This window comes from Ursus maritimus, unplaced genomic scaffold, assembly GCF_017311325.1.
Source record: "Ursus maritimus isolate PB19 unplaced genomic scaffold, ASM1731132v1 scaffold_29, whole genome shotgun sequence".
Lineage (NCBI taxonomy): Eukaryota > Metazoa > Chordata > Mammalia > Carnivora > Ursidae > Ursus > Ursus maritimus.
Window position 1 is genome coordinate 3,589,108 of NW_024425452.1, and position 25,744 is coordinate 3,614,851.

The 25,744-nt window shown below is 47.0% G+C and overlaps 1 long non-coding RNA gene and 1 other non-coding gene across 7 annotated transcripts; both read right to left on the minus strand.

The window, feature by feature from the left end:
* Nucleotides 1-818: 818 nt before the first annotated feature.
* On the minus strand, nt 819-16,775 carry LOC103664054. Of its 6 annotated transcripts, none has more exons than XR_005838336.1 (5): nt 15,570-16,775; nt 8,669-8,768; nt 2,993-3,110; nt 2,612-2,732; nt 819-1,488 (listed from the first exon to the last, which is right to left on the minus strand). It is a non-coding gene; the product is annotated as an uncharacterized LOC103664054 (long non-coding RNA). The 6 variants fall into 6 exon arrangements; XR_568914.2 differs by lacking the exon at nt 15,570-16,775 and adding an exon at nt 15,139-15,563; XR_568913.2 differs by lacking the exon at nt 15,570-16,775 and adding an exon at nt 9,569-10,004.
* Nucleotides 16,776-19,404: 2,629 nt separating this feature from the next.
* Nucleotides 19,405-19,508, minus strand: LOC121105742. The gene has a single exon (XR_005838392.1). It is a non-coding gene; the product is annotated as a U6 spliceosomal RNA (small nuclear RNA).
* Nucleotides 19,509-25,744: the final 6,236 nt, after the last annotated feature.

Below are 25,744 nucleotides of genomic sequence, written 5' to 3' on the forward strand. Positions count from 1 at the left end.
GCTTCCCTTCTGGTCTCTCTGGCCTGGACACCCGGCCCTGTGCGTGCAAACTTTCTAGCTTCTTGGACAGAGACAGCCTCCACATCCCCTTAGCTTAGGGACCTGTTGACCTTAAATGCACCTAGATCCTTCCTGTGTCTGGGTGCACTTTTGTCCTCTAGGAGGGGGGGGGTGGGGCTGGCTTCCAGTCTCTCCTGCCACAGTGCTCCGAGGCTTCCTTCCATTTGCAGGACACCCACTCACCCCTCTTATGCTTAGCTGGGGGCTGGATTCCAATCACCCCCCCTTCCATTCCAGTGACTGATTCTCTGCACCAGCCCTGCCCCCTGCCTCCTTTGGGGCCTCCAGTCAGCCACCCCCTCCCTCTCCTGCTGCTCCCACTGCCTCCCAGAAATCATCTCCACCGGCCACCTCCCTCTTCCTTCCTCTGCCCTCTACAAATCCTGTCTGAGAGGTCACACTCTCTTGAGAAGCCTCTTAAACACTGCTTCCTCTGCCCCCCTTCTGCCACCGTTTCTCCACAGAGCTGTTCTCTAAGGAGCAAAGAAAGCTTCCCCCAGGGGGCAAAGCAAGAATCATCTGGGGAGGCCCGGAAACCAGCAGGTCCCTTGAACTTTTGAGAGGTCCTGGGCAGTCCCACTTGGTTCTGGGAAGCCCAGCAAAATGCTGACCCCACCTCTTGTTCCCTACCCCAGAGCAAGATGCTGCCAACTTCTGTCTGTCTGGTTTGGGGGAGGTTATCTTACCTCTCTGACAGTCTCCTTCTTCTCACCTGTGGACTGGCAATGTTAAAGAATAAAACTTCTACTGAGTATTTTAAAAAATCAAATTGGCTTTATTGAACAGTTCATGAATCAGGCAGCATCCCACCCAGCACACAGAAAAAAGCTTTGTGCAACTGCAGAAAAAGAAAGATCTGTAAAGGCAGAGGGGAGGGGAAGGGGAGGGTATTATCAGAAGAGGGTACTGCCTTAGGTAAGGTCTCCCTCCTAAGGGCCCAGGAGGGGTCTATCCATAAATTTCCTAGCGCTGCCCAGGGTCTTCCAGGTTGACTGGTTAGAAGTCACATTCCTGGGGGATTGAAAGGACAATCAGGTTAGGTATTAAGTCTTGGTTTGCCAATGTGGGGCCTTAACATAAGTGACTCCATGTGGAGCCTGTGGTTTTCTTTTTAGCAATATCTCCCTTTTGATTAGATTCTAAGCTTCACTGAGACAGGTGACCAAAATGTAGGCATTCTCCGACCACGGTTGGTCACAGGTCACAACTTCAGCTTCACAATGGTTTTTAAGTCATCTCTACACCCAACATGGGGCTTGAACGCACAACCCAGACATCAAGAGTTGCATGTTACCAAAAAAAAGTTGCACGCTCCACCAACTGAGTCGACCAGGTGTCCCAAAGTTCCTACTATTTAAGTCAGTTGTCCTCTTCACTCCTTTTCTGACAGTCCAGTCTTCGGGGGATCCCATGCTCGGTGGTCAGCAGCTGCAAACAAGCATTTAGAGCTTTTGAGAGAGTACAATGCACCAGCGAAATTACGATGATTATTATGAACAGCATAATCCCTGATGACTGGGGTGCACTTCAGAACCATCATCTCCAAGACCCAAACCAATCAGAACCTAGTAAGACAAACCTAGACCCCGCTGAAGGGATCACTGTATCAAGCCCAGGGGCTTGCTCAGTGATCGCATGCCATTGAGTTTCACCCTCCCCAGAAGGGTTAATCCAGGTGCAGCAAGTGGTGTTGGAAACAACACAGACATCTCTTTGCTCGGCTGAAAGATAATCAGAGGCTACCCTATTATTAAAAACAACTTTGGCTGGAGAGTTGGAAAGATCTTTGTTGGTCGGCTATTGTCTCAGTGACAGATTCTGTGGATATCTTTAAGGGTTAAGGAGAGGTTTCTGATCATATTCTCTTTTTTTAAGATTTTTATTTATTTAAGAGGGAGAGTAAGGGGGGGGCACCTGGGTGGCTCAGTCGTTAAGCGTCTGCCTTCGGCTCAGGTCATGATCCCAGTGTTCTGGGATCGAGCCCCGCATTGCCCCCCATTGGGCTCCCTGCTCGGCGGGAAGCCTGCTTCTCCCTCTCCCACTCCCCCTGCTTGTGCTCCCTCTCTCGCTGCCTCTCTCTCCGTCAAATAAATAAATAAAATCTTTAAAAAAGTGAGAGAGCACAAGAGCACGAGCAGGGGGAGGGGCAGAGAGAGAGGGAGATACAGTCTCCCCTGCTGAGTGCACAGCCCAACACCGAGCTCCATCTCAGGACCCGAGATCATGACCTCAGCGGAAGTCAGAAGCTTAACCGACTGAGCCACCCAGGCGCTCCTGATTTATATTTCCTCCTAACCAGGGAAGTGTGGCTCTGCCAAAGGAAGCAAATCCTGAGCTGTGAATGCCTCCTAGTAGGTCTTTTCTAACTCGAAGATGTAAATCCAGGGGACTCAACCAATGAGCTGCCTGATTTCACTTGTAAAAAGTTGGGGGCACAGTGAGATACCCTAAGAGACATTGCCTGGCTGTGTCGCAGCCATCTGAACATCCATTGGCCCAAGGAGAGCGATAACCACCAAAGACAAAGGACAAGCCCGGTCAGGGCACAAACCTAGGTCCGCTAAGGTGCTGCTGTGAATGGACACACAGGCGCTTTGGATGACAAACCCAGCAGTCTGAAAGGCCAAGGTTAGCTCCCTCCGCAATGGCCTGAGACACACCGATGACCAGTGCTAGAGTGAGAACAAGAAAGGTTTCCTTTTCAGTTAATGTGCGAGGTCTCGATCCGGCATCTTGGAGGAAGCAGTCTACCTCGATGTGGGCTGCTTCTCTTCCTGGTCACTTGGGCGGGCGGTCCCCAGCTCTGCGTAGGACCGGACCTCAGGTGGAGCCTTTCCCAGCTCCAAGACGTTTGGCTGCCATCTGGAGGACCTGCCCCAGGTCCTGCCCTAGGTCCCTTCCAAGGACTTTCAAGAGCGGTCTTTGTTCTTACCAGTTCAGATGTATCTGTATTGGAGTGTACTTGTCAGATTCCTTTCCATGAATTCCTCTGAAGATAAAGCCCGTTTGCAGGAAGCTTTTGTAGAAGCCTCTGAGTACAGCAGTAACTACTGATAAATGAGAAAAGACTTGAAAATGACCTGGGTAAATATCTGAGGAGAGTTCATTATAATGTAATTGACAAAGAAATTTGGTTATTTTTTGTGACATACATTTTAAGATAGTAATTAGAATTACAAGCACTTACATTATACTAGGACACGTCAGATTTCCAGGAATTTTACGTAATTTCTGGACATGTATATAGACATCTTCTTATTTGATAATGTTCCCCATGTAATTTAATACATCAAATAAACCTAATTAGTTTAATATCTCCCTTTTTAAAAGGAGAGAGAACAAATTCTTTGACGTGTTCTGGGAAACTTCTGAAATAACCCAAAGTTAGGGCAAGGTCAAAAAGACTATTTAGGATTCAATTTGGGGGAAGTTCATAAAAAGTATCAAGAAGGTTTTAAAGCACTTGATAGAGCCATAGGGCACTTTCACAACACTCGGTTGTCTATTTAATCAAAGTGACAGGACTTTGCAGGAAATACAGAAAGTTAAATGGTTATAAAAAACTTTGGCTCTTTTAACATTAAAAAGATTCAGGTTTTTTCTTTTTTTGTAATCGAAGACCCAATAAAGGCAAACGGAACTTTTGTGTTTCTAGGCAGATTACATTAAAGGTAAAGAAAAACCTTTATTTACAATGTCTTATTAAGAGCAGATCAGTAATCTAAAAAAAAAAAAAAAAAGAAAGGGAGAAAGAAGGAAAGGGCAGATCAATAATTTAGAAAGCTATCCTTTTTTTTTTTTAAGTTTTTGTGGGTTGGTTTGTTTGTTTTTAGTAATCTCTAAACCCAATGTGGGGCTCAAACCCGTGGCCCTGAGATCTTGAACTCACAACCCCGAGATCAAGAATCACAGGCTCTTGGGGCGCCTGGGTGGCACAGCGGTTAAGCGTCTGCCTTCGGCTCGGGCCTGATCCCGGTGTTGTGGGATCGAGCCCCACATCAGGCTCCTCTGCTGTGAGCCTGCTTCTTCCTCTCCCACTCCCCCTGCTTGTGTTCCCTCTCTCACTGGCTGTCTCTCTCTCTGTCAAAGAAACAAATAAAATCTTTAAAAAAAAAAAAAAAAGAATCACAGGCTCTTTCCACTGAATCCACCAGATGCCCTGAGAAAACTTTTGACAGAAAAACCAACTTCTAATTTTGTAGCTGTGTACTTTTGATATTAAAACTCATTTTTATTTTATTTTTTATTATTTTAAGAGAAAGAGACAGAGCGTGTACGGGGGTGGGGGGGGAGGGAGAGGGAGAAAGAATCTTAAGCAGGCTCCATGCTCAACGTGGAGCTGGAGGCGGAGTTCGATCTCACAACGCGGAGATCATGACCTGAGCCGAAATCAAGAGTCAGACGCTCAACTGACTGAACCACCCAGGCGCCCCTAAAACTCATTTTTAAGTAAGTTCATTTTAACCTTAGCCAGCTTGATCGCACGTTAAAATTCCTTCTCAAAAATTCTTTTTCCACAAATCTACAACTTTCTTTTTCTTTCTGTTTTACATGCAGATTTTGTCCTATATTTTCCCTTTTTAAATACCCTCATTTTGGCACAAAATTACTATAATTTCCATCTACAAATATGCATATCCATTCCTCATAACTTCTTTTACTGAAAGCACACATCCTGCTTTTCTTGCAAACAGAGATGCTCCTTATTATTTCTAGTAGCTATAATCACATGAATTGATTAGAATTCTTAACCCTTAGGAACCGTAATTAAAAGTAAATGATTGAGAACTGTCCTTTACATTAACATGCTCTGAATTGTTGGGGACTTGGGTGGCTCAGTTGGGTAAGCATTTGCCTTCGGCTCAGGTCATGATCCTAGGGTTCTGGGATTGAGTCCCGAGTTGGGCTCTTTGCTCGGTGGGGAGCCTGTTTCCCCCTCTGCCTGCTGTTCCCCCTGCTTGTGTGCTCTTTCTCTCTCACAAATAAATAAGTAAAATCCTTTTTAAAAATACTGTGAATTTTCAGATTTATAAATACTTAGTATGATTTCTAGAAACATGCTTTTTAAAAAAAGTTTCTTAAGATGTATTCATTTATGTTAGAGAGAGATAGAGCAGGGGGAAGGGCAGAGAGAGTCCCAAGCAGACTCCGTGCTGAGCGTAGAACCCATGGCAGGGCTCCATCCTACAGCCCCAAGATCACGACCTGAGCCCAAACCAAGAGTCCGATGCTTGACTGTGCGACCCAGATGACCCTAGAAGCATGTTTTTTTTAATAGAGAATTTCTCAACATGGCATAACACGTGTTTACTAATAGATGCAATTATCTTCAGTTCCTCTGTAAAAGGAAGCAAAAAGAGGATAAGCCTCTGTTCAATAATTAACATTTCAGTATTTTATCTTATTTGGAAGTGATCTAGATATACTATGAATTTAACTTAATGCATCACTTCACTTAGCAAAACTTAAAAATTTCAGGTTACCAAAAAGACCCGAGGAAGGGGTGCCTGGCTGGCTCAGTCAGCAGAGCACGTGACTCTTGTTCTCAGGTTCGTGAGTTCCAGCCCCATGTTGGGTGTGGAGCCTACCTAAAAACAAGACAAAGAAGATGTTTAAAAGATTTGAGGAAACTTTTTTTTTTTTTAATTTAAGTAATCTCTACTCCCAGTGTGGGGCTCGAACTCACGACCCTGAGATCAAGAGTCACATGCTTTTCCGACCGAGCCAGCCTGGCGCCCCATGAGGAAACTATTTTAAAAGTTTATCTAAAAAATTGTTATCTTACTTACATCTATCCAATTTATTACTTCTTAACAATTATGTTTAGATTACCCACAAAAACTTCATGAAACCTTAGATAAAATCAAACATTGTCCCAAGCTATTCTTGTTGACAAATCTTGTAACAGAGATAACGTGACCTTACTTGATTAGTAAACCGGGTAGGATAAAAGTATTATATTTAATGCTAATAACTTTAAAGATGTGTCTATTTTAATTAAACCAACAACCTTACCTAGCCTTAGGTTAGATTGCATGAACCTGAAAAGCATTTTTGTTAGTTTCTACTATATTTCTGAGATTTAGAAATATTTAATTTATAAGTGCTTCTTTTTAACCCAGTTAAATAGAAGTCTTTACAAATTAATTCTAGCAACAACATCCAGAGGTAGAAAAGGTCACCCATGTACAATAAACATATAAATAGAGACCTTATAGTTATGGTTTTAAATTTTTTAAATTTTTGATGTGGGTATGACATGCAAAGCCCTAGTTTATAAAAGAAGAGTTGGATCCAAATTGTTTTTCTGGCAGATGGAACACGTTAAGGTCGCCTGCTCAGATGGCTAAAGATTCTTCTACCAATATTTGTAAAGAAAACACGTGACTTTTCATTCGTCTAAGTTTCAAATGGCCTTCTTCCCTTTTGTTCTACTTCTGGAAAGAATTACCTTGGGTGAAATAGGCAAACGGAATTAAGATTACAGACTTCCAGTTATAAATTTTAAAAAGAGGGGGGAAAGAAAAAGAATGACCTCTGTGAGGTTTCTACTTCTACTATTTTTATTCAAAGTCCCAGGGAGAGAATTCAAATCCCTCCAAGAAGGACTTTGGTTTTTTCAAAGTCAATAATTTACAAGCCACTTGAGATAAATAGGGGAGGTTTGGGCGTTTGTAAAGAAAGGTGAACTTTGAATTGCCTCTAGAGCCACACGTCGTTTTGTTAAGATTTGTAAGATAAGGACAGTCGCCTTTACTCCCTCTTGTGAAGAATTGGATCGTAGCCTGGGTGTGAAGGACTGACACAGTCATCCACCTATGTTGGAAGCTTTGTTTGTTTCCGGGTACATTTAGCTGAGAGAAAACCCCCTTGAGCCAGCCTCCATCAGTCTTTCCAGGATCCCGCCTATAGGTTCTGAGGGTTTTTTTGTGTTCGTTTGTTTTTTTTAATTCAATTAATAAACATATGGGGTATTATTAGTTTCAGAGGTAGAGTTTAGTGATTCATCGACTTCAGGTGACGCCCAGTCTGAGCGGGGTTTGAAGAGGAAAGAGTCTAACTCTGATATTTACGAGGATTTGGCAAGGTTTGGTTTTGTTTTGCTTTTTAGATTTCCCTTGGCTGTCTAAGAGAATAATGTAGCAGTTTACCAGAAAATCCCTGAGTCCCATCAGCTCTGGGAGGGGCTCACGGGGCGGTGGAGGTGGGGGGGCTTTGAAGGTAGATATCGGGCTCTCTGTAAGGTCATTAACTTGGTGGACTTTTGTCTACGGTCATGTAAAGACAGTTCAGATAGAGGGTAACTAGAATGAGGACTGGAGTAAAGGATAGAGGGAGGCAGTAAGAATTATGACAGTCTTCCAGTCGCTTGTGTGACTTCTGGGTCTTTTTAGTTTTTTATCAGCTTTTTTGCAACGAAACTTTCAATAAAGCTATTTTTGCAATTGCGAAGCCTTTGTTTTTATGTGCACTTCTCATAGGATCTGTCTGTTTGGAATGTTCTGCATAATGGCCACTGTAATTCTAGGTTGTAATTCCCCTGAGGGCTGGTAGCCATTTGGTAAGGCCCGAGACGCAAATGAAGTTGAGCCCACACTGCTGTCCAGCCATATCCAAACGGTAAATGGGGTGTAACTCACATTTCCTTCTGGCCTTATTTTGGGGGCCCCCACCTGACAGTTACAAAGCCAAGTTCTTCAAGACACAAATCACACTTAGTAAGATTCTGCCATTTTCATAGATATTTATAGCTTCTGGAATGGCAGTTCTTAGACATAAAATAAGCAGATGGGCTAGAAGGTGGTACCCTTGACTCTCTAGAAATTAAGGATCCCACCTTCATTATTTATTTACTTATTTTTATTGTGTTGTTTTGTTTTGTTTTCAGTTTAGCCTTTGGGTTTCTCGAAGCCAGACGAGTACCTGAGAGAGATACACTGTGGAGTTGGTGTTTCACACTGTGTCACCTCATTGCACAAAAACTGTGTGTTGATCTAAGCCATCCTGTGACCAACTTGTCCTAACACAGGGATCTTCGGGTCAGGTGGCACGTGCTCTAACAACTCTGAAGTGCTCACCCCATGCCCACCAATTTCTGTGGCTTGCTGGCCTCCAAGATCCCCATTAGCAATTAGCCTTTACCTCAGGAGCACATTAACAGAAACCAAGAGAAACCAAGGAAACAGACTTTGGACACCAGCTGTACCCAAAGAACTAGGGACTGGGAAGAGGACTGAACAAGCAGGCCTCAAACAATGGGAATCCAGATTGATTCCAAACAAATGGACAATGGCTTCCACCAGCAGCTTCCAACATGGAGTCTGAGGACAGAACTAAGGGCTGGGGTTTAGATGTCACTGCACACCAGCCCACAGCAAGGCCCTCACACCACCAGCAACTCCACAGGCAGACACGGGGACCTCAGATTGGACCTGGGGCAAGAAGTTCCAAACAACCAGGCACCTGAAGACTGAACCAAGGGCAAGGGCCTCAGGTTTCAGATGGAACCATGTGCCAACTCAAGCTGACCCGATAAGCCCTGGACTGGAAACCAGTTAGATCTGGAGCTCATCGCAAAGAGAGCCCAGCTCCCAGCTGAGAGACTTACCCACAGCCCTCGGAAACGGTGAGAAAGACAGTGAACTCAAAAAGGTGTTCGCAGCACCATGCCTATCAGCAGTCTTCTTCAATCTGCAACGCCACCAAATCTGTTAAACAACAAAAATTCAACTCCAGCCAATTAAAATGATCAAATTGGCTTTATTGAACAATTCATGAATCGGGCAGCATCCCACCTAGCAAACAGAAAAAAGCTCCGTCCAGCTATAGAAAATGAAAGGTTTGCAAAGGCAGAGAGGAAGCAGGAAAAGGAAATAATTAGCAGAGTGTATTGTTTTAGGCAAGGGAAACGGAATGGGTCTATCTGTAAATTTCCTAGTGCTGCCCAGGAAATTCTAGTTTGACTGCTTAAAGGTCACATTCCTGGGAGGGGTCGAAACTGCAGTTGGGTTAGGTATGGAGTCTAGGATTGCTGATGTGGGGTCTTAACCTAAGTGACTCCATTTTGGGCCTGTGGTTTTCTTTTTAACAAGGATGACAGTAGCTCTCTCAGGGGGTGTCATGCGGACAACTGAGACAAAAGTGTGCTCAGTGCTTGGCACGCAGTTAGCACTCCCCGGGCGGTAAACTCCTCCTCATCACACTTAGATTCCAAGTGGCCGCATGTGCAGTTTGTGTGCGGAACAACTAAGGGAATGTCATTCACCAGATTGTGATGTGCACCCTCCCCAAACCCAGAGTTCTACCACATGGCAGGTGCCAAGTATTCAAGAAGTGAGATGAATTAGCCTACGTTTGATGAGTATATCTAATACACATACGTCCAATACGTGTGCAAGCATGCATACGTCACACCCTCCACATCCGCAATCTAAACAGAAGTGCCCGCAGCCACAGCCAGGCCTGGCTGCTCCGTCTTCCTGCCTGCCAAAGCTGCATCACCACTCACCTTTTCTTCAGCCCCTTCAGACTCCATCCCAGCTGGACTTCATCCGCCTCCTCCCTCATCCCAACGTCCTGGAATGCCATTCCATCTTTGTCCTCGCTGTCTCTCGAGGACCTGTAAGCACACTTTCTGCTCTTCTCTTCTGGTCTTCCGTGTGGGTAGCTTCCTCTGTTCAGAGCACGGGGTGGTAGGGTCCTGCTGGGGAAGCCCTCGCTCCTGCTGCCTCCAACCCACACAGCGCATGCCGGGTGGTCTTGATTGAGGTTGTGTGGCAATCTAAACTCCACATCTTGATGACTAAGTGCCGTTCTCCATAGCTGCTGCCCCTGGTTCTTTCGGAACCCCCTCCCCGGCCTCCCATTTTTCTGCAAAAACGAGGCCACATCAGAGGAAACACCCTCTCAGCCCGACTTCTCCAGTCTCTCAGAATATCATCGGAGTTTTGTCCTCTAGTTTCTCTTTCTTTCTTTCTTTCTTTCTTTCTTTCTTTCTTTCTTTCTTCTTTCTTTCTTTCTTTCTTTCAAGATTATATTTATTTATTTGACAGAGAGAGAGGCAGCGAGAGAGGGAACACAAGCAGGGGGAGTGGGAGAGGGAGAAGCAGGCTTCCCACTGAGCAGGTCCAGGGCTCGATCCCAGAATGCTGGGATCAAGACCTGAGCCGAAGGCAGACGCTTAACGACTGAGCCACTCAAGCGCCCCTGTCCTCTGGTTTCTGAGAAAGTGGGGTCTCAAGTGTCCCAGAAATCTTGCCATGTGCAACGACATGGATGGACTTTGAGGGCATTATGCTAAGTGAAATAATTCAGACGAAGACAGACAAACACTGTATGATCTCACTTAAATGTAGAATCTAAGAAAAAAAAAACACCAATAACAATACAAAAAAGCAAAAAAAACCTACCTTAGAGATATAAAGAATAGATTGGTGGTTATCAGAGGTGGGGATGGGGGGGTGAGCAAAAGGGGTGAAGGGAGTCTAAGAGGTACAAACTCCCAGTTATAAGATAAATGTCATGAGGATATAATGTACAGCATCACGACTATAGTTGATGATACTGTTTCATAGGTTTGAAAGTTGCTAGGAGAATAGTTCTCTCTTTTTTTTTTTAAGATTTTTTAAGGGATGCCTGGGTAACTCAGTCGGTTAAGTGTCTGCCTTCAGCTTGGGTCATGATCACAGGGTCCCAGGGTCAGTTCCCACATCGGGCTCCTTTCTCAGTGGGGAGCCTGCTTCTGCCTCTGCCTGCTGCTCCCCCTGCTTGTGCTCTTTCTCTCTGACAAATAAATAAATAAATAAAATCTTAAAAAAAAAAAGATTTTATTCTTAAGTAATCTCTACACCCAACATGGGGCTTGAACTCACAACCCCAAGATCAAGAGTCTCATGGTCCACAGACTGAGACAGCCAGGTGCCCTGCAAGGAGAACAGTTTTTGTTTTTGTTTTTGTTTTTCAGGCTCCACACCCATGACCCTAAGATCATGACCTCAGCCAGACGCTTAACTGACTGTGCCCCCCAGGTGCCCCCCCATCTTAACCACTTGTAAGTACAGTACAGTGACATTACATACATTCACAGTGTGGTGAAACCATCACTACCATTATTTATGAACGATTCTGCTATGAATCCTTGTATGCAAGCTTTGGTGTGAATGTACATTTTCTATTTTCTCAGTAGATTTGTATACATCCTTTTAGAGTTTCTCTATGTAAATACAAACAAACATTCTTATTTCTCCACCCTCTTTGCACAAAGGTAGCATTTTATACTCATCAGTCTGCACTCTCCTTTTTTCACTTAAACAATCTATGTCTTTGGGATATTACAGATAAGCCAGGGAAGAGACTAAATAATCCTATACGGTCATAAATTAGACTTGGGGATAACACTATGAATTCCTGTTTAGCTTAATATAGGTACAGATGATTACATACAATATATTTATAGATATATGTGTATGCAAGGGTCAGTATATATATATATATATATGCATTTCCTTACTTTGTAAACTGAGAGGGCCCAAAGCAATGACACTCCGGCAGCAATGAACACACCAAGTGCTCAGTACTTGGTTTATAATACCACGCTCCAATAAATAGAATTGGGGCTTGTTGGAGAAACGTCTGATTCTAGGGCTGCTGCAGGAAAGGTACAAGATAAGCCCCGAGCATCCTGTGCCAGAAAGTAAGGAAATGCTCAAAAATAAGAACAAAAACAAAAAACACAATGATGAAAGTATGTCAAAGGTGGAGCATAATTCCCCACATCTTAAGTGGGTTGCATCTAGTGACTTCCTTCCAAAGAGGACAGTATGGGGGTGCCTGACTGGCTCAGTCCGTAGAGTATGTGATGCTCGATCTTGGTCATGAGTTTGAGCCCCACGTTGGGTATAGAGATGACTTAAAAATAAAATCTTTAGGGGCGCCTGGGTGGCGCACTCGTTAAGCGTCTGCCTTCAGCTCAGGTCATGATCCCAGGGTCCTGGGATCGAGTCCCACATTGGGCTCCTCCACTGGGAGCCTGCTTCTTCCTCTCCAACTCCCCCTGCTTGTGTTCCCTCTCTCGCTGGCTGTCTCTCTGTCACATAAATAAATAAAATCTTAAAATAAAATAAAATAAAATAAAATAAAATATAAAATAAAATAAAATCTTTAGGGGAGCCTGAGTGGCTCAGTCAGTTAAGCATCTACTCTTGATTTCGGCTCAGGTCATGATCTCAGGGTCATGAGATTGATTCCCACATCAGGCTCCACTTTGGGCATGAAGCCTGCTTGGGATTCCCTCTCTCCCTCTCCCTCAGCCCCTCTCCCACTGCCACGCTTTATCTCTCTCTCTCTCAAATAAATAAGCAAATGAAACCTTTTTTTTAAAGATTTTATTTATTTATTTGAGATACAGAAAGACACAGCAATTGAAAGAGCAGGACAGGAGGGCAGAAGGAGAGGGAGAAGCAGGCTCCCCGGTGAGCAGGGAGCCTGTGTGGAGCTCCATCCCAGGACCCCAGAGATTAGGACCCGAGTTGAAGGCAGACGACTAACTGACTGAGCCACACAGATGCCCCTAAGTAAAATCTTTTTTAAAAATAGGGCAGTATGAAAAGTGGGAGAGGGGCGCCTGGGTAGCACAGTCGTTAAAGCGTCTGCCTTCGGCTCAGGGTGTGATCCCGGCGTTCTGGGATCGAGCCCCACATCAGGCTCCTCTGCTATGAGCCTGCTTCTTCCTCTCCCACTCCCCCTGCTTGTGTTCCCTCTCTCGCTGGCTGTTTCTCTGTCACATAAATTTAAAAAATCTTTAAAAAAAAATAAAAAGAAAAGTGGGAGAAAAGAGTAACTTTACGGTACAGAAACATGACAAACCCCACTTCAGGCAGCTGGTCAAGGTCAACATCAACAGTAATAAGTCGTGTTGTTAGAACGTACCTTCGATGTGATGTGATGACAGCGGCATTTTACCTCGTTGGTTTCCTTCCCCAATACCCAAAACTCCAGTCTGATGTGAGAAACCATCAGACAATCTCACCTGTGGGACATTTTACAAAACACCTGCCCAGTATTCCTCAGAACAATCAAGGTCATCAAAAACAAGGAAAATCTGAGAAACGGTCACAGCCAAGGTGAGCCTAAGGAAAACAGACAGCCAAGCGTGATGTGGTATCTTGGATGGGATCCTGGCACAGAAAAGGGACATTCGGTAAAAACTAAGGAAATCTGAACAAAGTATGGGCTTTAGGGGCACCTGGGTGGCTCAGTCGTTAAGCGCCTGCCTTCAGCTCAGGTCATGATCCCAGGGTCCTGGGATCCAGCCCTGCACAGGGCTCCCCACTCAGTGGGGAGCCTGCTTCTCCTTCTCCCACTCCCTTTCCCACTCTCCCTGCTTGTGTTCCCTCTCTTGTTGTCTCTCTCTCTGTGTCAAATAAATAAATAAATAAAATCCTAAAAAAAAGAGAAAAAAAACGAAGACATTCTTCTTCAAAAAACAACAACATCGACTACAAAGTATGGGTTTTAGTCAATACTAATATATCAATATTGGCCCTTAATTGTAATAAATATACTGTACTAAGGTAAGATGTTACTTATAGGGGATGTTGGGTGTGGGGGATACAGAAATTCTCTGTACTACCCCCACAATTTTTCTGTAAGTCTAAATTTATTCTAAAATAGTTAATTGTTTTAAGTAATTAAAACATACATTGGAGATATTTTTCTACTGGTGTACAGAGAGCTTCTTTAGGATTTTTTTTTTTAATTTTATTTATTTATTTATTTATTTGAGAGAGAGAGTATGAGGAGGAGCAGAGGGGAGGGAGAGGGAGAGAATCCCAAGTTGACTCTGCACTGAGTGAAGACCCAGATGCAGGACTCGATCCCACCACCCTGAAATCATGACCTGAGCCAAAACCAAGAGTTGGATGCTTAACTAACTGAGCCACCCAAGTGCCCCTTCTTTATGGATTTTTTATAGCTGCATAGGATTTCTCCTCATTGACGTACCAGCTCTCTGCTGAGGGCTGTTCCCAATCTTTGACTCTTACAGCCCTCTACAATGAATGACACTACAAACATGTCACTTTATGTGAAGCAGCTATTTCTGTAGGATAAATATCTAAAAGCAGAATATATTTTTATAAGATTTTTGTTTATTTATTTGAGAGAGAGAGCACACGTGAGCCGGCACAAGCTGGGGGGAGGGGCAAAGGGAGAGGGAGAAGCAAGCTCCCCACTGAGCATGGAGCCGGACTCGGGGCTCGATCCCAGGACCCTGAGGTCATGACCTGAGCTGAAGGCAGACGCTTAACCGACTGAGCCACTAAAAGTGGAATATTGAGTTAGAGTATATACATCAGTAATTCAGTATATACTGAATGGCTCTGTACAGGGGGAGTTTTTAGTGCCACCAGCAATATAAGAGTGTACGTATTTCCCCACAGCCTCGGTCCACGCGGTCTGTGGTCGAACTTTTGCATATTTCTAATCTGATAGAAGAAAAATGGCTTCTCGGTGTCCTTGTACTTTGCATTTCTCCTATTGCAAGCGAAACTGAGCAAACACTCAGGTTTTGCTTGAATGTCCTTTCATTTTCTGTGAGCGGTCTCTGTACATTCTTCGTCCATTTTTATACTTGGTTTCCGTGGTTTTCCTTATAAAATTCTAGGAGCTCTTTCTATTTTAGGAAGATTTGCCTTTGCCTGCCACAGGGGCTGCAAACATTCCTCTTTGCGTGTCTTTTGTCTTTCTGCGGGGTTTTTAATGTCTGCCCCTCGGACCCCACCCCTCCCACCCCTCCAGCCCCACGGCTTTCCTCAGGCCACACCTGGCCCCTCAGAGCCACATCCCAAAGCCCATTTAGTTCCTCTTTCTTCCTGGTGACATTTGGCTCTATACTGAAGACTCCTCCTGTGCATAAATCACTTTTACTGGGTCCTTTGTCTGGCTTCCGGGATCACACATTCTCATTAGAACGTGGAAAACAGAGAAAAGCAGACAGAAGAAAACCAACATTCACCTGTGACTCCACCTCCCAGGATAACCACTTCCTGCTTCTCAAGGCCTACGTGTGTATTTACTTACCAAAGAAGCTTCTAGAATCTACCGGCCCTTTGGGAACTGCTTATCAGCGCACTTTCACAGCTCTCAGATTTCTGCTGGTGCGTATTTGGTCTCCACAGGTGGGTAAACTGGTAGGAACTACCCCTCCTGCCCATCCCCAGGGCAGCGACCTTCTCTCTCCTGGACAACCCCCACCCCAATTTCTCCTGCCCTGCCCAAGCTTAACCGCTGCCCACCTGCCTGCCAGAGACTCTCCGGCTCATGGGTCTTCAGAAGCACCTTCCCCCTGTTGGAAACTTGGGCTCATCAGCCCATCCCCAGAAAGATCCCGCTTTCCAGTCAGAAGGGCCCAGACGCGCCCAGGCATTGTTTCCAGCCCACGCCCTGCAAGCTCCAAACGTTTCCTGGAGTCACCCCACTGTTTATCTCTCTCTGCTCAAGCTTTTGCTCACCTGGGCTCTGCTCCCCCCCTTCTCTCCTGCAGGTCTCCCACGACGGTTTGTCACACACACTCTGCCCATCCTCTGCCCCCAGAGCACCCACCCCCTCGGCCTTTTCCTTGGGATCCCTCTCTGAAGCCCCATCCCCCCCGCCCCCCCACACCCTACCCCACCCCTGCCACTCCTTCTCCAGGCCTCAACTCGAAGGTCTGTCAGGCCTGAAGGAGGCCGCCTCTGAGAAGTTCCACACACACCCCAGCCCCAGGTCCCGTGCTGGCCGGGTGCCGTGGACTGCTAAGGTGCCAGGAGCTTTCCCTGGCAGAACAATCATCTCTCCCTATTGTAATTTCCTGTTTACTCCTCTGTCTCCCCTACTGATACGCCAGGGGCAGGGCTGTCTTTCACTGACGTGTTTCAAGTGCAGGCACAGGAACACGAACTATGTTTGTTGACTAAGGAAAGACTGGGTTTCCCAGCTAACGTGATCACTCCCCATTTTAGCCTTCAAAGCTTCCCACCGAGGGGGGCCTCCTGTAGGGCCAAGCTGGTCCCCCGTTGGAACTGGAACCCTCCTAGGTCTGATGTCCAAACTCCTCTCCCTCTGCTGTCTTCCTACCACCCTTTACCAGCTCTTACAGAGGTCTTCTCTGAACCTTAGTTTTGTCATCTGTCTAGAGAAGAGAACACTAAGGGGAAAATTGTAAGGACCACATGAATCATATACTTTGTAAATGGCGATGTGATAAATGAAGATGAGATGTGGCTACATTATAAAAACGGCGCTACTGTTCACAGGGCAAGTTTTCCATGCCAGGCACCGTTCTGATATCTCACTGATTATTGATGCCTTTTCATCCTAAATCAGCTCCATTCCAAAGAAAGGTAAACTGAGGCACAGACCACTTAATAATTCATTTGCCTAAGATTCCACATTGGGGGTAGAAGAACTGGGATTTGAACTCAGGCAGAGCCTAATTGCTTAACTACCACCACCACGTCTCTATTAAATAATATGTAATACAGTAGTATTATTTGGTCAGAGAACTGCCCTCTTTGAATAAAACACCCAATCACTCAACCACCCTCTCCTGGGATGATTCTCACTCGAATGGTAATTCTGTAGGTAGATTTTTGTGTAGATATCTATTTATCTATCCCAAGAATGGAAACAGGTTTAAAATGCAGAAAAGAGGGGCGCCTGGGTGGCGCAGTCGTTAAGTGTCTGCCTTCGGCTCAGGCCGTGATCCCGGCGTTCCGGGATCGAGCCCCACATCAGGCTCCTCCACTATGAGCCTGCTTCTTCCTCTCCCACTCCCCCTGCTTGTGTTCCCTCTCTCGCTGGCTGTCTCTCTCTCTGTCAAATAATAAATAAAATCTTTAAAAAATAATAATAAAATAAAATAAAATGCAGAAAAGAACCGTGCCCGTATTTTTGGTTCCTTGGCATTTGCGTCATCAGCGTCAAATAGAATAAATACCCATCAGCTGAACTACACGGAGTCTAAGCATCTGCTTTGCCATAACTGGCATGGAGTTACCTTCAGCGGTACGGAAGATGTGTAGTCCCCAAACCCACCCCTGCGGGTCTTCCAAGCACCTTTAGGCTGAGTTTCTGGTCCCTTCCCTCATATTTGCAGAATTTCCTCACCTAGAGAGAGATGGGGGCAAGGGAAAGGAGGGAAGAGACCCTCCTGAGTGGGGGCTCTCCCCTCGGATTCACAAAGGGCAGGAGAAGAGAGATAAAGGTTTGGTGGCCACTGAGTCCTTCTGGGTCTGTGACTCAGGGCACACACTGTGCTCCCCTGGATTGCCATGGGGGTGGCATGGCAAGATCACCTCCACATAGGTTCCCCTAGTCTCCCCCTTCTTTGCCTGTCCTACTGCCACTCCCCGATGCCAACTTTATGCTTGGCACAAAGCACCAACTCCTGCCCGTGGGGGCCACAGAAGGGAGGGAGGGCAGAAAAGGGACCGTTTCTGGACCCAAGGAGAAACCGAGTGTAGAAAGGAGGATGCCCCCACCCCGCCCTGTGAAGAACAGCCAGAAGCAAGAGGGCTGCCTCCTGGTACCATGTTCCCTAACTGCCAGCCCACACTGCCTTTCCTTCTGGGGATCCAGAAATTTGTGGGAGGCAGGGAGGGAAGGAGAGAGAAAAAGGTGAAGAGAGTTAGGGAGATCCAGAGCAAGAGCATAAGAGGTCAGAGAGGCCAACACAGGCGCACCTTAGAGATACACAGTTTCAGCTCCAGACCACTACAGCAAAACACATCTGGCAATAAAGTGAGGCCCGTGAATTTTTTGGCTTCCCAGTGCGTGGAGAAGTTCTGTTTGCCTTATAGTCTAGCCTTGTGAGTGTGCAATCGCGTTATGTCTAAAAACCACTGTGCATATCTTCATTAAAAACTACCTTTTTAAAGATTTTATGTATTTATTTGAGAGAGTGAGCGAGCGAGAGAGAGAGAATGAGCAAAGGAGGGGGAGCCACAGAGGGAGAGGGAGAAACAAAGTCTCTGCTGAGCAGGGAGCCCGATGAGGGCACGATCCCAGGACCCCGGGATCATGACCTGAGCCGAAGGCAGCTACTTAACCGACTGAGCCACCCAGGCACCCCTAGAAACTACTTTATTGCCAAAAAATGCTAAGCATCATCTGAGCTTTCAGTGAGTCGTAATCTTTTTGCTGGTGGAGGGTCCTGCCTCGATGGTGATGGCTGCTGACTGATCCGGGTGCTGGTGGCTAAGGGTTGGGGTGGCTGTGGCAGTTTCTTTTCTTTTAAAGATTTTATTTAGGGGCGCCTGGGTGGCTCAGTTGTTAAGTGTCTGCCTTCGGCTCAGGGCGCCATCCCAGAGTCCTGGGATCAAGCCCCGCATAGAGCCCCGCATCGGGCTCCCTGCTCCGCAGGGAGCCTGCTTCTTCCTCTCCCACTCCCCCTGCTTGTGTTCCCTCTCTCGCTGGCTGTCTCTCTCTCTGTCAAATAAATAAATAAAATCCAAAAAAATAAAGATTTTAATTATTTATTTGAGAGAGAGAGAGCGGGAGCAGGGGGGGGGCAGAGGGAGAAGCAGACTCCTCGCTGAGCGAAGAGCCCCACGCGGGGCTCAAACCCACGATCTCAAAATCAGACACTTAACCCACGGAGCCTCCCAGGCACCCCTGAGGCAGTTTCTTAAAAGAAGACAACAGTGAAGTTTGCCGCATTGAGTGACTCTTCCTTTCACGATGATTTCTCTATGGCGCGTGATGCTGTGATAGCATTTTACCCACAGCAGAACTTTTCTAAATTGGAATCCGTCCTCTCACATCCTGTCTCTGCTTTCTCAGCTATGTTTATGAAATAGTCTAAATGCTTTGTCGTCATTTCCACAATCTGCACAGCCTCTTCACCAGGAGCAGTTTCCATCTCAAGAAACCACTGTCTGTGCTCATCTCTAAGAAGCAACTCCCCATTTGTTCAAGTTCCGTCCTGAGACGGCAGCAAGTCCTTCAGGCTCCACTCGTGATGCTAGTTCTCTTGCTATTTCCACCCCACCTGCAGTTACTTGCTCCCTTGAAATCTTGAACCCCTCAAAGTCCTCCATGAGGGTTGGAATCAAATTCTTCCAAACTCCTATTGATGTTGATTTTTTTTTTAAGATTTTATTTATTTGAGAGAGAGAACATGAGAGAGAAAGAGAGAGAGCGCGTGAGCACAAGTTGGTGGGAAGGGCAGAGGGGGAGGGAGAAGCAGACTCCCCACTGGGCAGGGAGCCCAATGCAGGGCTCGATCCCAGCACCCTGGGATCATGACCTGAGCTGAAGGCAGACGCCTAACCAACTGAGCCGCCCAGGCGCTCCTGCTTTTTTTTTTTTTTTTTTTTTTCCTTCATGAATTTGCATGTCCTCCTTGCTCAGGGGCCATGCTAATCTCTGAATCATTCCAGTTTTAGTATATGTGCTATTGAAACAAGCACCTATTTATGTTGATATCTTGACCTCTTCCCATGAATCACAAATGTTCTTAATGGCATCTAGAATAGCCAATCCAGGGGGCACCTGGCTGGCTCAGTTGGTAGAGCATATGATCTCAGGATTGTGAGTTCAAGCCCCATGTTGGGTATAGAGATTACTTAAGCAAATTAAAAAAAAAATGTAGAATGGTGAATGCTTACCAGAGATTTTCAACTTAGTCTTCCCAGACCCATCAGAGGAATCACAATCCATGGCAGCCATAGCCTTGTGAAATGTATTTCTTAAATACTAAGACCTGAAATTAAGGTGACCCCTCGATCCAGGGGCTGCAGAGTGGATGTCGTGTTAGCAAGCATGAAGACATTAACCCTGTCCATCTCTATCAGAGCTCCTGGGTGACCAGGTGCTTGGCAATGAGTAGTCCTATTTTGAAAGGAATCTTTTTTCCTGAGCAGTAGGTCTCAACAGTGGGGTTAAAATATTCAAAATAGGGCAGCTGGGTGGCTCAGTCGGTGAAGCATCTGCCTCCAGCTCAGGTCATGACCCCAGGGTCCTGGGATCAAGTCCCGTATTGGGCTCCTTGCTCAGTGGGGAGTCTACTTCTGCCTCTGCCTGCCACTCCCACTGCTCGTGCTTTCCCTCTCTCTCTCTCTTTCTCCCTGTCAAATGAATAAATAAAATCTTTTTAAAAATAAAAAAATAAAATAAAATATTCAAAATATTCAAAATATTAACTGTGTTTTAAGCCGATGTGCTGTCATCCAGGCTTTGTTCCATTGAGAGAGCAGAGCCAACAGAATTCTGAAGGGTCATAGAATTTTCAGAATAGTAAATAAGCATTGGCTTCGCCTTGAAGTAAGCAGCCCTTAACAAGGGAGTCAACCTATCCTTTGGAGCTTTGAAGCCAGGCACGGGCTTCACCTCTGTAGTTATGAAAGTCCTGGATGGCATCTTCTTCCAGTAAAAGGATATTTGGTTTACATGGAAAATTCCTTGGGGCGCCTGGGTGGCTCAGTCGGTTGGGGGTCCAGCTCTTGGTTTCTGCTCAGGTTGTGATCTCGGGGTTGTGGGATTGAGCCCATGTCAGGTTCCACACTTGGTACGGAGTCTGCTTGGGATTCTCTCTCTCCCTCTCCCTCTGCCCCTCCCACTCCTATTCTCTCAGATAAATTAATAAATAAAACCTTTTAAAAAAAGTATTTCAGAGGTACCTGAGTGGCTCAGTTGGCTGGGTGTCTGCCTTTGGCTCAGGTCATGATCCCAGGGTCCTGGGATCGAGCCCCACATAGGGCTCTCTGCTCAGTGGGGAGTCTACTTCTCCCTCTCCCTCTGCCTGCTGCTCCCCTTGCTTGTGCTCTCTCTCTCTATCAAATAAGTAAATAAAACCAAAAAAAAAAAGTATGTATGATTGATACTAAATCTTTTTCAGTTATGTGAATTGCAAAAGTCTTCCCCAGTCTGTGAGGAACTGCCTTCTCACTTTGTTTTATTATCTTTTGTTAGTCAAAAGTTTTTGAATTAGGGGCGCCTGGGTGGCACAGCGGTTAAGCGTCTGCCTTCGGCTCAGGGCGTGATCCCGGCGTTATGGGATCGAGCCCCACATCAGGCTCCTCCGCTGGGAGCCTGCTTCTTCCTCTCCCACTCCCCCTGCTTGTGTTCCCTCTCTCGCTGGCTGTCTCTATCTCTGTCGAAGGAATAAATAAAATATTTAAAAAAAAAAGTTTTTGAGTTAGTATTGAAGCTGGGTGATTGACACATGGGGGTTTGTTATACTATTATCTCTACTTTTGTGTAATTTTGGAAATGGCCATTAAAAAAAAGCTTATAAAAATCTATAAAACAGGGACGCCTGGGTGGCGCAGTCGTTAAGCGTCTGCCTTCAGCTCAGGGCGTGATCCCGGCGTTATGGGATCGAGCCCCGCATCAGGCTCCTCCGCTATGAGCCTGCTTCTTCCTCTCCCACTCCCCTGCTTGTGTTCCCTCTCTCGCTGGCTGTCTCTATCTCTGTCGAATAAATAAATAAAATCTTAAAAAAAAAAAATCGATAAAACAAGTAATCCTCTACCCCAAATTCCTAAAGATCAGCTCTTACATTATGTAGTTTCACTTTCAGATCTCTAATGCCACCAGAATATATTTGTTTGTTTATTTTTAAAGATTTTATTTTTGAGTAACCTCCACACCCCATGTGGGGTTTGAACTCACCACCCCGAGATCAAGAGTTACATGCCCAACCAACTGAGCCAGCCGGGCACCCCATACATTTATAGTTGGTACCCCAGAGGGTCAGAGTTTACCTTCCCTCTTGTGGATGGCCTACCATCCCAGCCCCATTTCTGACCCTATACTCTGACCTGTCCCTCCTCTTCTGACCAGAAACTCCCCCCTCTTCCCTACATATCCTTGCGTCTGTTTCTAAATTCTCCATTCTGAAAAAATAAAATAAAATAAAATAAAATAAAATAAAATAAAATAAAATAAAAAATAAATTCTCTATTCTTTTTACATTTTGCCACACTGTTGTAATTCTCATATTATCAGATTGGCCACACTTGGTATTATCTCTTCTTTTTCTTCTCAGATTGACTTGGCTGGGGCGCCTCGGTGGCTCAGTTGGTTAAGCGTGTGCCTTCTGCTTGGGTCCTGGGATCAAGCCCCACATGGGGCTGCCTGCTGAGCAGGGAGCCTGTTTCTCCCTCTGCCTGCCACTCCCCCTGCTTGTGTGTGCGTGTGCACTCTCTCTCTCTGTCAAATAAATAAATAAAATCTTAAAAAAAAGGAAAAAAAGATTGACTTGGCTATTCTTGGTCCTTTTTTCTTCCACATACATTTTTTTTAAGATTGTACTTATTTATTTATTTGACAGAGAGAGAGAGAACAAGCAGGGGGAGAGGCAGGCAGAGGGAGAAAGAGAAGCAGGCTCCCCACTGAGCAAGGAGCCCAATGTGGAGCTTGATCCCAGGACCCCAAGATCATAACCTGAGCTGAAGGCAGACGCTTAACCGACTGAGCCACGCAGGCGCCCCAACTTCCGTACACATTTTGTGATCAGCTTACTCAATTCCAGAAAGGGAAGAAATCAACACTGTTGGGATCTTAGTTGGAATCACACCGAATTTCCAGATGAATTTGGGGGAGAACTAACATTTGTATAACGTGATACTTCCCTGACCATTATTACCTTGGAACATTAATCCATATATTTATGTCTTCTCCTTTGGTCCCTCTGTAAACACTGCTTGCTTTCACCACTAGGGTCTTGCTCAGCCCTTGTTAGATTTCCTCCTGGGGTTTGTGGGTTTTGCCGCCCTCCCTTCCCGCATCAAATATGCCAGGCATGTCCTTCCTCACCTCCTGCCTCCTGGTCCACACCCCTCCTTCCCACCTTCCAGGGAGCAGCTGTCCTGCCCCAACAGCTGACTTTCCTGTGAGGTCTTGCCAGAGAGGGTAGAGCTCCCATTTCCCGCCTCCAGTCCTATCAGCGGAGTCTGAGGAGAGTGACAGTTGTTTCGGTGGGGACAATGGGCTGCATTCTGTGCAGGCTCCTCTCTGGGCCCCCTTCTCCCTGGCCACAGCAACTGTTCTTGCAGATAGGGTAGGGCCCCACCTGTCAGCTCTAATTACGCTTCAGGCAACACCCAACTCCCTGGCCCATGTCTTCATGCTCAGTAAGCATGTCTAGTATGTTCTCCTGCCCAGTTGTCTGTTCAGGGTCTATCATTGCCTGGAACTGGGGGGCAGAGGAACGGTGGTCGTGGGTATGGGACTGTCCCTCCCAAGGGCATGATCTCTCACCTCGGAGGAGCTGCAAGTTCCCAAAACGTTCTCTGAGTTGTCACCACATGCAGGCCCCAGATCCTCACCACAGCTCCACTCAGATAATTGAGTGACTATTGTCACCAGCGAAGAGGAGGTGTGACAGGCAGCAGGGCTGAACTCCGAATTCCAGGCTAGTGTTCTGCCCTTCCCCGCCAACACTTCCTGCACCTGGCTGGCCTCCACACCTGCCCGTCAGCACCCCTGCCCTTGATGAGGCCTCCATGGCTTCTTTCCAGAACTCCTTGTTGGGGGGTCAGCACTGCCCTCAACTTCCTATAAATGGGAAGGGCTCCAAGCCAGTGCTGGTCCCTGAGAGGGGACAACAGGACCGTGAAACCTGACAGAGCCAGGGGCCTCAAGGGGACCCAGGCCTCCATCGATTTTTCCAGCTTTCACTGAGGCCCCGCATCGGCTCTCAGGGGCTGGTCATGACCGTCAGGGTGCCTCATGCAAGGCCTTCGAGGAGCAGCCAGTCGGGCTGGCCTCACACACAGGGTGTGGCGACAGGTAAAACCCAAACGATGAAAGGAAGGAGCCTCTTTGTCTACTGGACACCTTCTAGGAGCCAGCCCTGGACCTAGTATCTTCCCCATCTCGATCCTGTCAGAGGCAGGAGGTACGGTAGTTCATTCCCACGTTAGAGAAGAGGGCCAGCACACAGCACAGCTCCTGGAGGGGGTTATTCCTGTCCCCACATGCGCAGTGGACAGTCTGCTCCTGGGGCGCCTGGGTGGCTCCCTTCGGCTCAGGTAGTGGGGCTTGAGCCCCGCATCACGTCCTGCCAGGCTCCCTGCGGCGGGGCGTCTGCTTCTCCCTCTCCCTCTGTCCCTCCCCCACCCAGCTCATGCTCTCTGTCTCCGAAATAACTAAAATCTTAAAAAAAACCCAGTCTGCTCAAGGCATCCCTAGGGCCAAGCCAGCATGTGACTGCATCCTTCACCTCTGAGGTGGCCAGGCAGTCAGGTGCTGTGGACCCCTGGAAGGGGACAAGCAGAAAGGGGTGGGAGGCGCACGAGGCCCAGGGCTCCAGAGTCTCGCAAGAACCCTTTAGCTATATGGGGCACCTGGCTGTCTCAGTCGGTGGGGCGCGATTCTTGATCTTGGGGCTGTGAGTTCAAGCCCCACATTGGGTGTAGAGATTACTTAAAAAACAAAACAAAACAAACAACACAGCAAAACCTTTAGCTATATTACAACTCTCACCCCCAGCCCTGGTCTCCGCAGCTGCCTGTCTGTTGCCCTATCTGCTGACTCTCAGTGTATCTGTTCCGTGGCCTCCAGGCCCTGCACAGGCCTGGCACAGAGCTGCCTGCCTCAGTGCGTGCTGTTGACGTGAATGGTCCAATTAATTGATGCCTAAGGGGGGGGACAGGGGGCTCTCCAGAATGCTTCTGGCTGGCCCTGAGGGTCTGGGACAGGAGCAAGGAGGAGGATTGCAGAGGTCACTCACTGTCCAGTCCGCAGGCCTCAACTTCACAAGTTGGCACTCAGATCTTTTTCTTTTCTTTAAATTGACTTTAAGGAACAGGAGGTTTGGCCAGTTTCCTCAAAGTTGCTGGCCTCTCCCCAGCAGCAGAGGGTGGGGGGTAGAGGTCAGGGTGGTGGCGGCAGGATCCATTACACAGGCTAAATCAGGAACAGAAGGAATTGCTCTCTGGTAGCTCTGCAGCCAGAGGGGACGGTTATCTTTCCAGGAAAGGCTGAGGAAATCCTCAGCAGAGCCTTGCTTTTCTACCTTGGAGAAAAATGTCTGGGGCAGGCTGTGCGTGTGGGGAAGGATTAATCCCGGTGAGGGTGGGAAGGAGGTGGACAGGGGAGTTAATCCCAGGGGCGCGAGGTGGGGGGGTGGGGGGGGTAGGGAATAACCAACGACTAGAGCCACGTACCGGCAGCTGCTTCCCCTCCCCCCTCCCTTCCCACCCCCCTCTGGGGTTCCCCATTGTTACCAGAGACAACATCCTGTTTCTCTTACTTGCCTCACTGGCCCAGGCCTGGATCCCCTCACTCTGCTGGGATGGGGGTGGGGGGATGGGGGATGGGAATGGAGGATGGGGGATGGGACAAGCCTCTGGCTCCAGGTCCAGGGTCTGAGGATCTCACAGCTGTGGAAACTGAGGTTGGGGGGGGGATGACTTACTTGAGGTCACAGCAGCGGCTTATGAGGGCCCGTGCTTGGTTGGGACTCCATGGTTCCCTCAAAATTACACATTTCAGAGGGTCCCAACGGGAACCATCGAGGTCTGACTTCCTCTCCCTTGGGTTCATGTGGTCGGTTCTCCCTCTCCAAAAGGCTCTCTCCAGCTGTTCATGGCAATTGGGGTTCTCGCATCCTAGGAGTATATTCAGATCTAAGGAGCTCCGGGGCTCTGCGGCACAGGCTCTGGACAAGCAGGCCTGAGTTTGGGTCCCATCACAGAAC